The sequence below is a fragment of the Vombatus ursinus genome, unplaced genomic scaffold (genome assembly GCF_900497805.2).
Source record: "Vombatus ursinus unplaced genomic scaffold, bare-nosed wombat genome assembly UNPS02014801.1, whole genome shotgun sequence".
In the NCBI taxonomy this organism is placed as follows: domain Eukaryota; kingdom Metazoa; phylum Chordata; class Mammalia; order Diprotodontia; family Vombatidae; genus Vombatus; species Vombatus ursinus.
The window spans coordinates 16,585,516-16,595,568 of record NW_020954579.1 but is presented as its reverse complement, the minus strand read 5'-3'; the positions used below and the strand labels follow the sequence as shown (position 1 = coordinate 16,595,568).

The window sequence follows — 10,053 nt, the reverse complement described above, 5'->3', positions numbered from 1 at the left end:
TTCGAGCTCTAAATCTATGGTCTTATTTGTGGTCTTGATCTCTCTGTTAACCAAAAAAGCTATTCCAGGAGCTCCCTTGAAGTAGAAATGCCACAAGCCCACTCCTCAGCATTCTATTCCTTTCAATACTCCCCTCGCCCTCCACTTTGAGGATTGTTTTTGTTTACCTTTTTTTCATAACCCTAGAGGTAACCACAGTGTCTGGCACATAGTAGGCGCTTGATTAAATGCATGCTTGTTGACTGGACGACTACATGTCAACCCAGTCTCCCTACGAAGCAACGGGAGGAGGGGGGGTGTCACGTGACCTCTGGGGCTCCTCTTTCTTTCCGCTGGCCCCCAGCCAGGGTTGCTAGGCAACGTGTAAACTCTGCAACTTGGAGCCGTTTGAGAAGCCCTTTGGACCTCGGACGGTCTAGTCCCCACCCGCGGAAGAAGCGGACAGAGGGTAAGGGGAGGGCGGCAGGGATGGATAGGAGGGGAGACAGAGTGGATCCGTGCTTGAGGATCACAATCGTTGTAATAAATTAAGAGCGCTGCAATAAATTCCCTGTTAGGTATGGAGGAGAGGGAGAGAGGGATTGGCAGTGCTCTGTCTGGGACACCTCACCCCGGAGAGATTAGTGCAAGATTTAGACGTACCGTTCAACTACCTAGCCCTCTTCTTTCTGCTAATTTCCCTAAACCACAGACTCATTTCTTTTCGATTAGGGGGCAAATCCAATCCCTTCTATCTCCCTCAGGTAGCTTACATTCTATGAAAGAGACCTGGAAATAAATAGGGACACGTAAGATGCATACTGCATAGCTGGAGAGTAATGGTAGAGGAGAAGGCTCTTCTAGCATCTAGGGAGTGGGGAACAGGAAAGAAGCGGTGTGGAAGGTGGCATTGAGGCTCTCTTGAAGGAAGCTTGGGACTGATTTTAAGAAGCGGAGGGAATAAATAAAGCTTTCCAGGATTGAGGGACAATCAGTGCAAAGACTGGGATGATGGAGGGTCCCAAAAGATGGGAAATGGAGTGTCCAATGGGAGGCCAGGTTGTGAAAAGTTGGAAATGCCAAACGGAAAACTTCCTGTTTGATCCTGGAGGTATTTTCCCTTCCATTTTCACCTGGCATAGGACAAATTTAGTCACTTCCTCATCGAACCCATCCACATCTCTCCCCTCCACGATGATGGTGTTTCCAGCACAGATCAATGTCGCTGGCTTTTCCAGGTAAAATTTGGTTGTGCCTCTGGTCCGCTATTTCCTAAGGAAGGAAGGAAAACTTACTCTGACACAGCAACAGCCGGGGCAGTTAAGCCCTGACACGGAACGATCTAATCTCTCACCCCACTCATCCAGTTAGTGGGCGATTCCTGTCCCTTCCTATTTCTATAAGAACTCTCCCATCCTAGTTCAAGCCCACATCTCTCCTCAACTAGACTGTTTATTAAAATAGTATTTTATTTTTCTTCCCAATTACACATCAAGACAATTTTTAGCATTCATTTTTACAAGATTTTGAGTTCCAAATTTTTCTCCCTCCCCTCCCCTCCCCTCCCCTCTTCCGAAAATGGTAGGCAATTTGATTTAGGTCATACATGTGGTATCATGTAAAAATTTTCATATTAGTCACAATTGTGAAAGAAGAAATAGATCAGAAGGATAAAAACCACAAAAAGGGATAAAGTGAAAAACTTATTCTTCGATCTGCATTCAGTTCTTTATCCGGATGTGGATAGCATTTTCCTTCCTGAGTCTTTTGTACTTGTCTTGGATCATTGTGCTGTTGAGAAGAGCTGAGTCATTCATAGTTGATCATCACACAATGTTGCAGATTCTGCCTACAGTTTTCCTGGTTCTGCTCATTTCACTTTGCATCAGTTCATACAAGTCTTTCCAGGTTTTTCTGAAATCTGCCTGTTCATCATTTCTTATTGCACAGTAGTATTCTATTGCATTCCTATACCACAGCTTGTTCAGCCATTCACCAATTGATAGGTATCCCCCCCAATTTTCAATGTTTTGCCACCATGAAAAGGGCTGCTATAAGTATTTTTGCAATGCCTTCTGATCCTGGCATTCAAAGCCTTCTACAATATGGCTCCAATTTACCTATCAGATCTTATCTTAGGCTACTTCCTCCTCACATACTCTAAATTCCCAACAAATTAAACTGCTCTGAATCCCCTATTCTCTCTCTCTCTCTCTCTCTCTCTCTTTTTTTTTTTTTTTTGGTGAGGCAATGGGGTGAAGTGACTTGCCCAGAGTCACACAGCTAGTAAGTGTTATGTGTCTGAGGTCAGATTTGAGCTGAGGTCCTCCCGACTCCAGGGCCGGTGCTCTGTGCACTGTGCCACCTAGCTGCCCCCTGAAACCCCTATTCTCATCCTACACATTTCCGTCTCCCTGCTTTTGCTCAGGCTGATGCCTAGATCTGGAAAGACTCCCTTTTTCCATTTCCATTTGTTAAAATCCCTTCTTCAAGACCCAACTCAGATGCCATCCTCTACCCCTTTCTAAGTTCTCTGCCCAACCCCCATCCCGCCATGGAAGTTAATCATTTTCTCTACAGATTTCTCATAACCCTTTGCCCACACCTCTCTGTATTTCTTGTCTCCCCTTTGCACTGCCTCCTGACCTCTGCCTCCGGCCCTGCCTCCCAGAATTCTTAGCTTCCTTCTGAGCTCACACAGCTCAAATACCACCTCCTACAGGAGACCTTCACTGATCCACCCAGCTACAAGCTATACTCCCCCCCCCCATTATCCTCTATTGTACTTATCTTGAATGTATTTCATTAACACTTATATGCATGTACTGTTGTTTCAATAGAATATCAATTCTTCGAGGGCAGTTTATATTGAGGGATATAGATCTTGTCTTCATATCCCTAACACCTAGCACAGTGCTCAGCATAATAATAATAATAATAATATTAGCTAACATTTATCAAGCACCTAGTATGTTCCAGGCACTGTACTAAGCACTTTACAATTATTATCTTATTTGACCCTCACAACAACCCTGGGAGGTAGGTGTTATTATTATCCTTATTTTATGGATGAGGAAACTGAGGCAAAAAGAGGTTAAGTGACTTGCCTAGGGTCACACAGCTAATAAGTATAGGAGGCTGGATTTGAACTCAGTTCTTCCTAACTCCAGGTCCCACACTCTTATCTACTGTACCACCTAGCTGTCACAGCACATAATAGATTCTTAATAAATACCTGTGGTTTGATTATTCTCACTTTCCCTTGTATCTTAGTTATTAGTGTACATTTCTTCCCTCACCTCCACATTTGATTATAAACTCTTTGAGGTTAAAGTTTATATATATATATATTCTATATTTTATATAGTATATATAAATGTATATATGTACATATATGTATGTGTATATATGTATATGTGTGTGTGTGTGTGTGTATATATATATATATATATATATATATATATATATATATATCTTTGTGTCACTAGCTGCTGACACGTTGTCTTGCACAGTGCTGAATCAATGTTTTGTTGGCCAAATGATTGACCTTTGATGGGCCCCCTGTCTGGCTGTGAACCACCTCACTGTGGATTCCTGGACAGACTGATTCATTAATCTTATAAATTAAGCATTTATTGGGTAAAGTTAGAGTGCCCAAGGAATTCATAATTTCCTAGGATGGAAAGGCCTTTTTTTTTCTTCTTGGTGAGGCAATCAGGGTTAAGTGACTTGCCCAGGATCACACGGCTAGTGAGTATCATGTGTCTGAGGCCAGATTTGAACCCAGGTCCTCCTGACTTCAATGCCAGTGCTCTTTTCACTGCACTACCTACATGGAGCAAGGCCGCTGTTCTCTCCAATTCTTTCGGGACCACAAATCTTCTTTCCCAGATTTTCCTTGAGTAAAACCATCAGCTCTGTACCACCCTTCCCCTATTGCAGCATTCTCCAAAATGGAGTGCACTTATGTCCAAGGATAGCATGAAAATATTATAATTATTTTATATTTATTTTAAATTAACATTATTTCTAATATAAAATATTAGAATTTCTATCTCTATTCATTGTTTATATTTTAAAATGAATACATTAAGCTTTGCTAATCTTTAATGTATGGATTGATACCAGAATCCTCAGTTTGTTTTCTTTATAGTGTCAAATATTAGGTATCCTGAGGGAATAGTGATGTGCTGATAAATATTTAACAATTGGCTCACTGAAAATGTGGGAGTATGTATATATGCACTTTGAATACTAGACTTTTTTAGGTTTGATCTCCATTATTAATATTTTCTCCATCGCTCATTTAATTCTACTAATCCATCCCTATTGGGAGCCACTGGAATTGATTGAATATGAGAGTAACATGGTCAGATCTATAGTTAAAGAAAATGTCTTTGATAGGAAGATGGAGAGACACTTGAAGCAAACAAACTTTTTCAGTAACCTAGATGAGAGGTGGTGAGGGCTGAACATAGGTGATGGCTATGTGAGTAGAGAGAAGGCATTGGATGCTGGAGGAGATATGGAGGTGGAAATGGCTAGATTTGGCAATGATTGTATATATGGACTGAGGGGGAAAAGCCAAAGATAATACCAAGGTCATGAACCAGGAAGATTAGAAGAATAGTGATGCCTTTGACAGAAATAGGGAAGTTTGCAAAAGGAGAAGGTTTAGGAGGGAAAATAATGAATTTTGTTTTTGACTTGTTGATTTTACGATGTCACTAAGACCTCCCCTTTGAAAGGTCTACTAGATAACTGATGTGATCAGGGGAGAGATTAGGGCTGGATATGTAGTTCTGTCAGTAATATGCATGGATATAAAGGAGGGGGAGAGAGAGAGAGAGAATGAGAAAGAAGAGAAGGAGAAGAAGAAAGAAGAGAGCAGAAGAGAAAGATGATAAAAGAGAATGAGAGAGGAAGAGAGAGAGAGAGAGAGAGAGAGAGAAGCGAGTAGAGAAGGCCTAAGACAGAACCTTAGAGCACACTCTCTGAGTGTATAATATGGATAATGACCCGCAGCAAAGGAGACTGCAGGAGGAAAACCAAAGCTTGACAGATTCCCCCCCCACCATCAGTGTTATCTGATTTAGGTTGTAAACTCCTCCAAGGCAGGGGAAAATCTCAGTCAGTCTTTCAGGGCATTAGCCCCAGGGCATTGTGTTTGCAAGTCAGGAATCTCACGCTTAGGCATTTGCTTCAGAGAAATGAAAAAATGTTCGCCATTTATGAGGCTGAACAGCAAGTTTGTGAGAATGGGGCAGATCTGGGCCCATGAATGCAGGCAAACTAGCTGTTAACTTTGACTGTCTGGGGCACTATCATGCTTATATTTCACATGTCCCCTCTGTCTCTCTTCTGAGAAGGGCACAATGTGGCTGTTGTCAGACATTATTATCATTGGCCTAGGAAGCTTTAAGTTATGAAACTGAAGCTTTAAAAACAGTATCTCTGCAAAAGAAATCTCTGAAAGTAACTCTGTTCTATTAAGCCTTCTGATATCTATAGAAGTCATTGAGTCTCAGAATAATTGTTTCAAAAAGGGAACCCTGTGAAGACACATATTCCTTCTGTAATGGCCAGCAACCAGCAGTCTTGACTTCTTATAGGAGAGGGAATGTGTGCCATGTTGCAGTGCCATTTTATTTATTTTTTAAAAATTGATGTCATTGTAGCAAAAGAAAGAAGAAAATGATTTTGACATTAATTTCCATAAATCCCTGGTTCTCCCTTAGGGAGATAATATGACAATTGGGGATAGATTGCTGGTCTAGGAGTTAATAAGACCTGGATCTCACCTCAGACATTGGACAATCACTTAACCATGAAAGTCAGCCTCAGTTTCCTCACCTGTAAAATGGGGATAATAATAGCGCCTCACACGGCAGCTATGTGGTGCAGTGGATAGAGCACCAGCTCTGGAGTCAGGAGGACCTGAGTTCAAATCCAGCCTCAGACCAGACACTTGACACTTACTAGCTGTGTGACCCTGGGCAAGTCACTTAACCCCAATTGCCTAAAAAAAAAAATAATAATAATAATAATAGCACCTTATTCACAGGGATGTTTCTTGGATCAAATTAGAAAACCTGTCTTTCAGGGTTGTCATGAGGATGATAAGATCTTAGATTTAAAAGTAGAGTGAACCTCTTTTGTTGTTGAGTTGTTTCAATTGTGTCCAAGTCTTCGTGACCCTATTTGGGGTTTTCTTGGTAAAGATACTGGAGTGGTTTGCTATTTCCTTCTCCAGTTCACACTGAAGTTCAGAGAAATTAGGTGATTTGTCCATTCAGTCAATAAAATGCCAACTATGTGCCAGGCACTATCCAAAGTGCTACAGATACAAAGAAAAGTAAAAGACAGTCCTGGCCCTGAAGGAGCTCACAGTCTAATGGAGGGACACAATATGCAAACTACTATATACAAACAATTTATAACAATAATTGGAGATGATCAACAGAACTAGCATTAAGGGCAGCTGGGTGGCATGGTGGATAGGGCACCAGCCCTGGAGTTAGGATAATCTGAGTTCAAATCTAGCCTCAGATACTTCCTAGCTGTGTGACCCTGGACGAGTCGCTTAATCATGTTTGCCTCAGTTTCTCATCCAGTATCTTTGTCAAGAAAATCCCAAAATGGGGTCACAAAGAGTCGAACACAAAACAACTGAGAGAAGTGAACACAAACACACTCACACAAGATGAGCTGGAGAAGGAAATGGCAAACCACTCCAGTATCTTTGCCAAGAAAACCCCAAATGAGATCGTGAAGAGTCAGACACGACTGAAATGACTGAACAGAAGCATTAATGGGGATCAGGAAAGGCTTTCCTGTAGAAGGTGGGATTTTAGCTGGAACTTGAAGAAAGTCAGGGAGGCAGAAATGAGGAGGGACAGTATTCTAGTCATGGAGGACAGCCAGTGAAAATGCTCATTCAGGAGATGGAGTGTCAGTTGGAGAACAGCAAAGCCAATGTCACTGGATCTCAGAGTACATGAGGAGTGGCATGAGAAGGATAAAATAAGGTGTAAGAAGACTGAAAAAGTATGGGGGTGGGGGGGAGCTTAGGAAGGACTTTGTACACCAGACTAAGGATTTTATCTCTGACCTTGTAGGTGATAGGCACCCACTGGAGTTTACTGAGGTGTGTAGGCTGTTGTGAAAATCCAGGTATGAGGTGATGAGGTCTTCACTAGAGTGGTGGCTGTGTCAGAGGAGAGAGAGGATGTATTAAGAGATGTTTCAAAGATTAATTGGGACAAGCTTTGGCAACAGATTAGCTATTGGCAAGGAAGGTGAAAGAGGGTGAGACATCGTATGCCCCAGGTCACAAAGTTAGTAAGTGTGTGAGGCAGGATTTGAACCTGTCTTCCTGACCCCAATCTATAACATTCTGTTGTCTCTCAGATCAAATGGGATAATGTATGTAAAGCATTTTGTAACTGTCTACTACTATTATTACCTATATATAAGATAAAGGATTTGTGATTTCTTCAGTATGGGAACTCCCTCTATCAAGCCACATGACCATCAGGTTATTAAGTGATGGACCTACACACCTGCTCAGAAGAACTAAGCTCTTGACCACACAGCGAGTATGTGTCAGAAGGTTCAAATTCTTTGAACCCAGCCCTTCCTTACTCCAATTCTGATATTTTATCCACTACTTCACTTACAATTAAAACAAATTACATTTCATGATTTGATGCAATTGTGGGGCAGCTAGGTGGCACAGTGGATAGAGCACTGACCCTGGAGTCAGGAGGACTGAGTTCAAGTTTGGCCAAAGATATTGACTAGCTATGTGACCCTGGGCAAGTCACTTAACCCTGATTGCTTTAAAAAAAATAATAATATCCTGCGATTGGTGTTACCTTCCTACTAGATCCACTGCTGCTTCTCCAAAGCATGGAGCTTCAAATACAGAAATTCTAGGTTCTGGTTCGAGGTCTCTCACATATGATTGTGTGACCTTAATAAGGTCATTTACCCTCTTTGGGCCCTCAGTTCCCTTATTTTGTAAAATAAGTTTGAACTATTTCTTAAAGTCTTTTTCATTTCTGAAAAACTGATTCTTGAGTAGCACATGGTAATTTTATCAGCTTTGGCTAATAGCTGTGTGACTCCAGTCAATCTATCTGTGTCTTGGTTTCTTCATCTGTGAAATGAAGACTTTAATAGCACCCAAGTGGCAACCAGTAGATCAGAGCACTAGACCTGGAGACAGAAAGACCTAACTTCAAACCCTACTTAGACATATACTAGATGTATGACCCTGGGCAAGTCGTTTTACCTCTGTCTACCTTCATTTCCTCACTGTGAAATAGGGATAATAATAGCACCTACTTTCTAAAATTGTTTTGAGGATAAAATGAGATAATATTTCTAAAATACTTTGCAAATCTTGAAATACTATATAAATACTACCTATAATAAAATTATTATTATTATTAAATGAGATAACATGTACAGACCTCCTTTGCAAAACAAAACACTATATAATTGTTGTTATTATCATCAAGGTATCCCCTTGCTACCCTCTACCCATCCTCTGGCTTTCCTCCGGAGGTATGCTGATTCATTTTCTGTTTTTCTAATGCCTTCCTTCTGTTGATTATTTCTAATTGATTATTTCTAGCTCCTTGAGGATTCACAGTCTTTTGTGTTTCTTTGTATCCCTAGCACTTAGCATAATGTCTGGCACATAGTTGGTGTTTATTAACTGACCGACTCACCATCAGATCCCTGAAAGTAGCCCAGAGATTCAGGAACTAATCTCCATCATATGAATTTTCTGGGCCCATGGCCACCCAAGTCCTAAGCTCATTGCCTTCTTCACAACTGAAGGACAGCTCTCTCAGGCAAGGAGGTGAGCCACACCTCCAATCCATCTGGCCTCTTCAAAACCACAGTTCCTAGATTTAGTTGGAATAATAAATATTATAGACTATACATGATCCCAGAACAGAGTCTTCCTTTATCCTCCCAACTGGAAGTGATTTCTCTCTCATCTGACCTCAGAGTTCTTTATATGCCTCTTATTAGAAATATTGAAGTTTGTGTTTTGTGGAAGCATATTAAAAACCTGTATAGTTTACTATAGGAAAAAAAATTTCTCTAGTCAAAAACTCTTTTCAAACTGGTCACCTTTGGAAGGTAGGTTAAATGAAGAACACAAGGCCTTTCTTAGGGAGATGGATTAAGGGGGGAAAACAAATTTAATTCCAATCTGATTCAGACCCTTGCTTTCCCCATCCCCTAAAGAAGGTACCCTTCTCCATTCAGAAAGGACTAAGATATTGATCATTGAGAAGAGACCCCTGTTGTCCTTGAGGGGAATTGTCAAAGAAGTGATTGTGTGGCTCTGGAATGTTAAGATAATACTGTATTTTAACATACTTTTCCTTGTCTAAGATTTCTGTAAATGTTATCTTAAATCAGCTTGGGGTAGAGGGATGTGTGTGTGTGTGTGTGTGTGAGTGTAATATGCCAATTTGCATATTTCTCCCTCTAAACTAGAAATGCTTGGATATTAGAGTAATGTTAAATTAAATAAAAATTGTTTCTTGCAAACTTGTGCCGAGGTGCAGAGGGCAGTATTACTATTTTTCAACAGCTTCTAATATGTATTCTATTTGTCTGTGTCCATGTTTTCTCTCCCCTCCCCACTAGATTTTAAGCACCTTTGGAGGATCTCCTTTCTGGTGTATCTCTGTATCTTCCCCATTGCCTGGCACAGTGGATTAGGCATGTTGTTTAGTTGTTTCCAGTCATGTCTGACTCTTCATGACCCCTTTTGGGGTTTTTGTGGCAAAGATACTGGAGTGGTTTGCCATTTCCTTCTCCAGCTCATTTTACAGATGAAGAAACTGAGGCAAATAGGGTTAAGTGACTTACCCAGGGTCACACAGCTACTAAGTGTCTGAGGATGGATTTGAATTCATGAAGATGAGTTTTCCTGACTCCAGGCCCAGCCGTCTATCCACTGTGCCATCCAACTGCTCCAGATTGTATATAGTATGTACTTAATTCATGTTCGTCGAATGAATTCAAATATAATAAATATTGAGA

The 10,053-nt window shown here is 40.9% G+C and overlaps 1 protein-coding gene across 1 annotated transcript in view; it reads left to right on the top strand.

The window, feature by feature from the left end:
• Nucleotides 1-385: 385 nt before the first annotated feature.
• DNAI2 (dynein axonemal intermediate chain 2) overlaps nt 386-10,053 on the top strand; it is a 70,648-nt gene continuing 60,980 nt past the window's right edge. The window contains exon 1 of the mRNA XM_027873172.1: nt 386-448. The gene's annotated coding sequence lies outside the window, so the exon portion shown is untranslated. The remainder of the gene's footprint in view (nt 449-10,053) is intronic.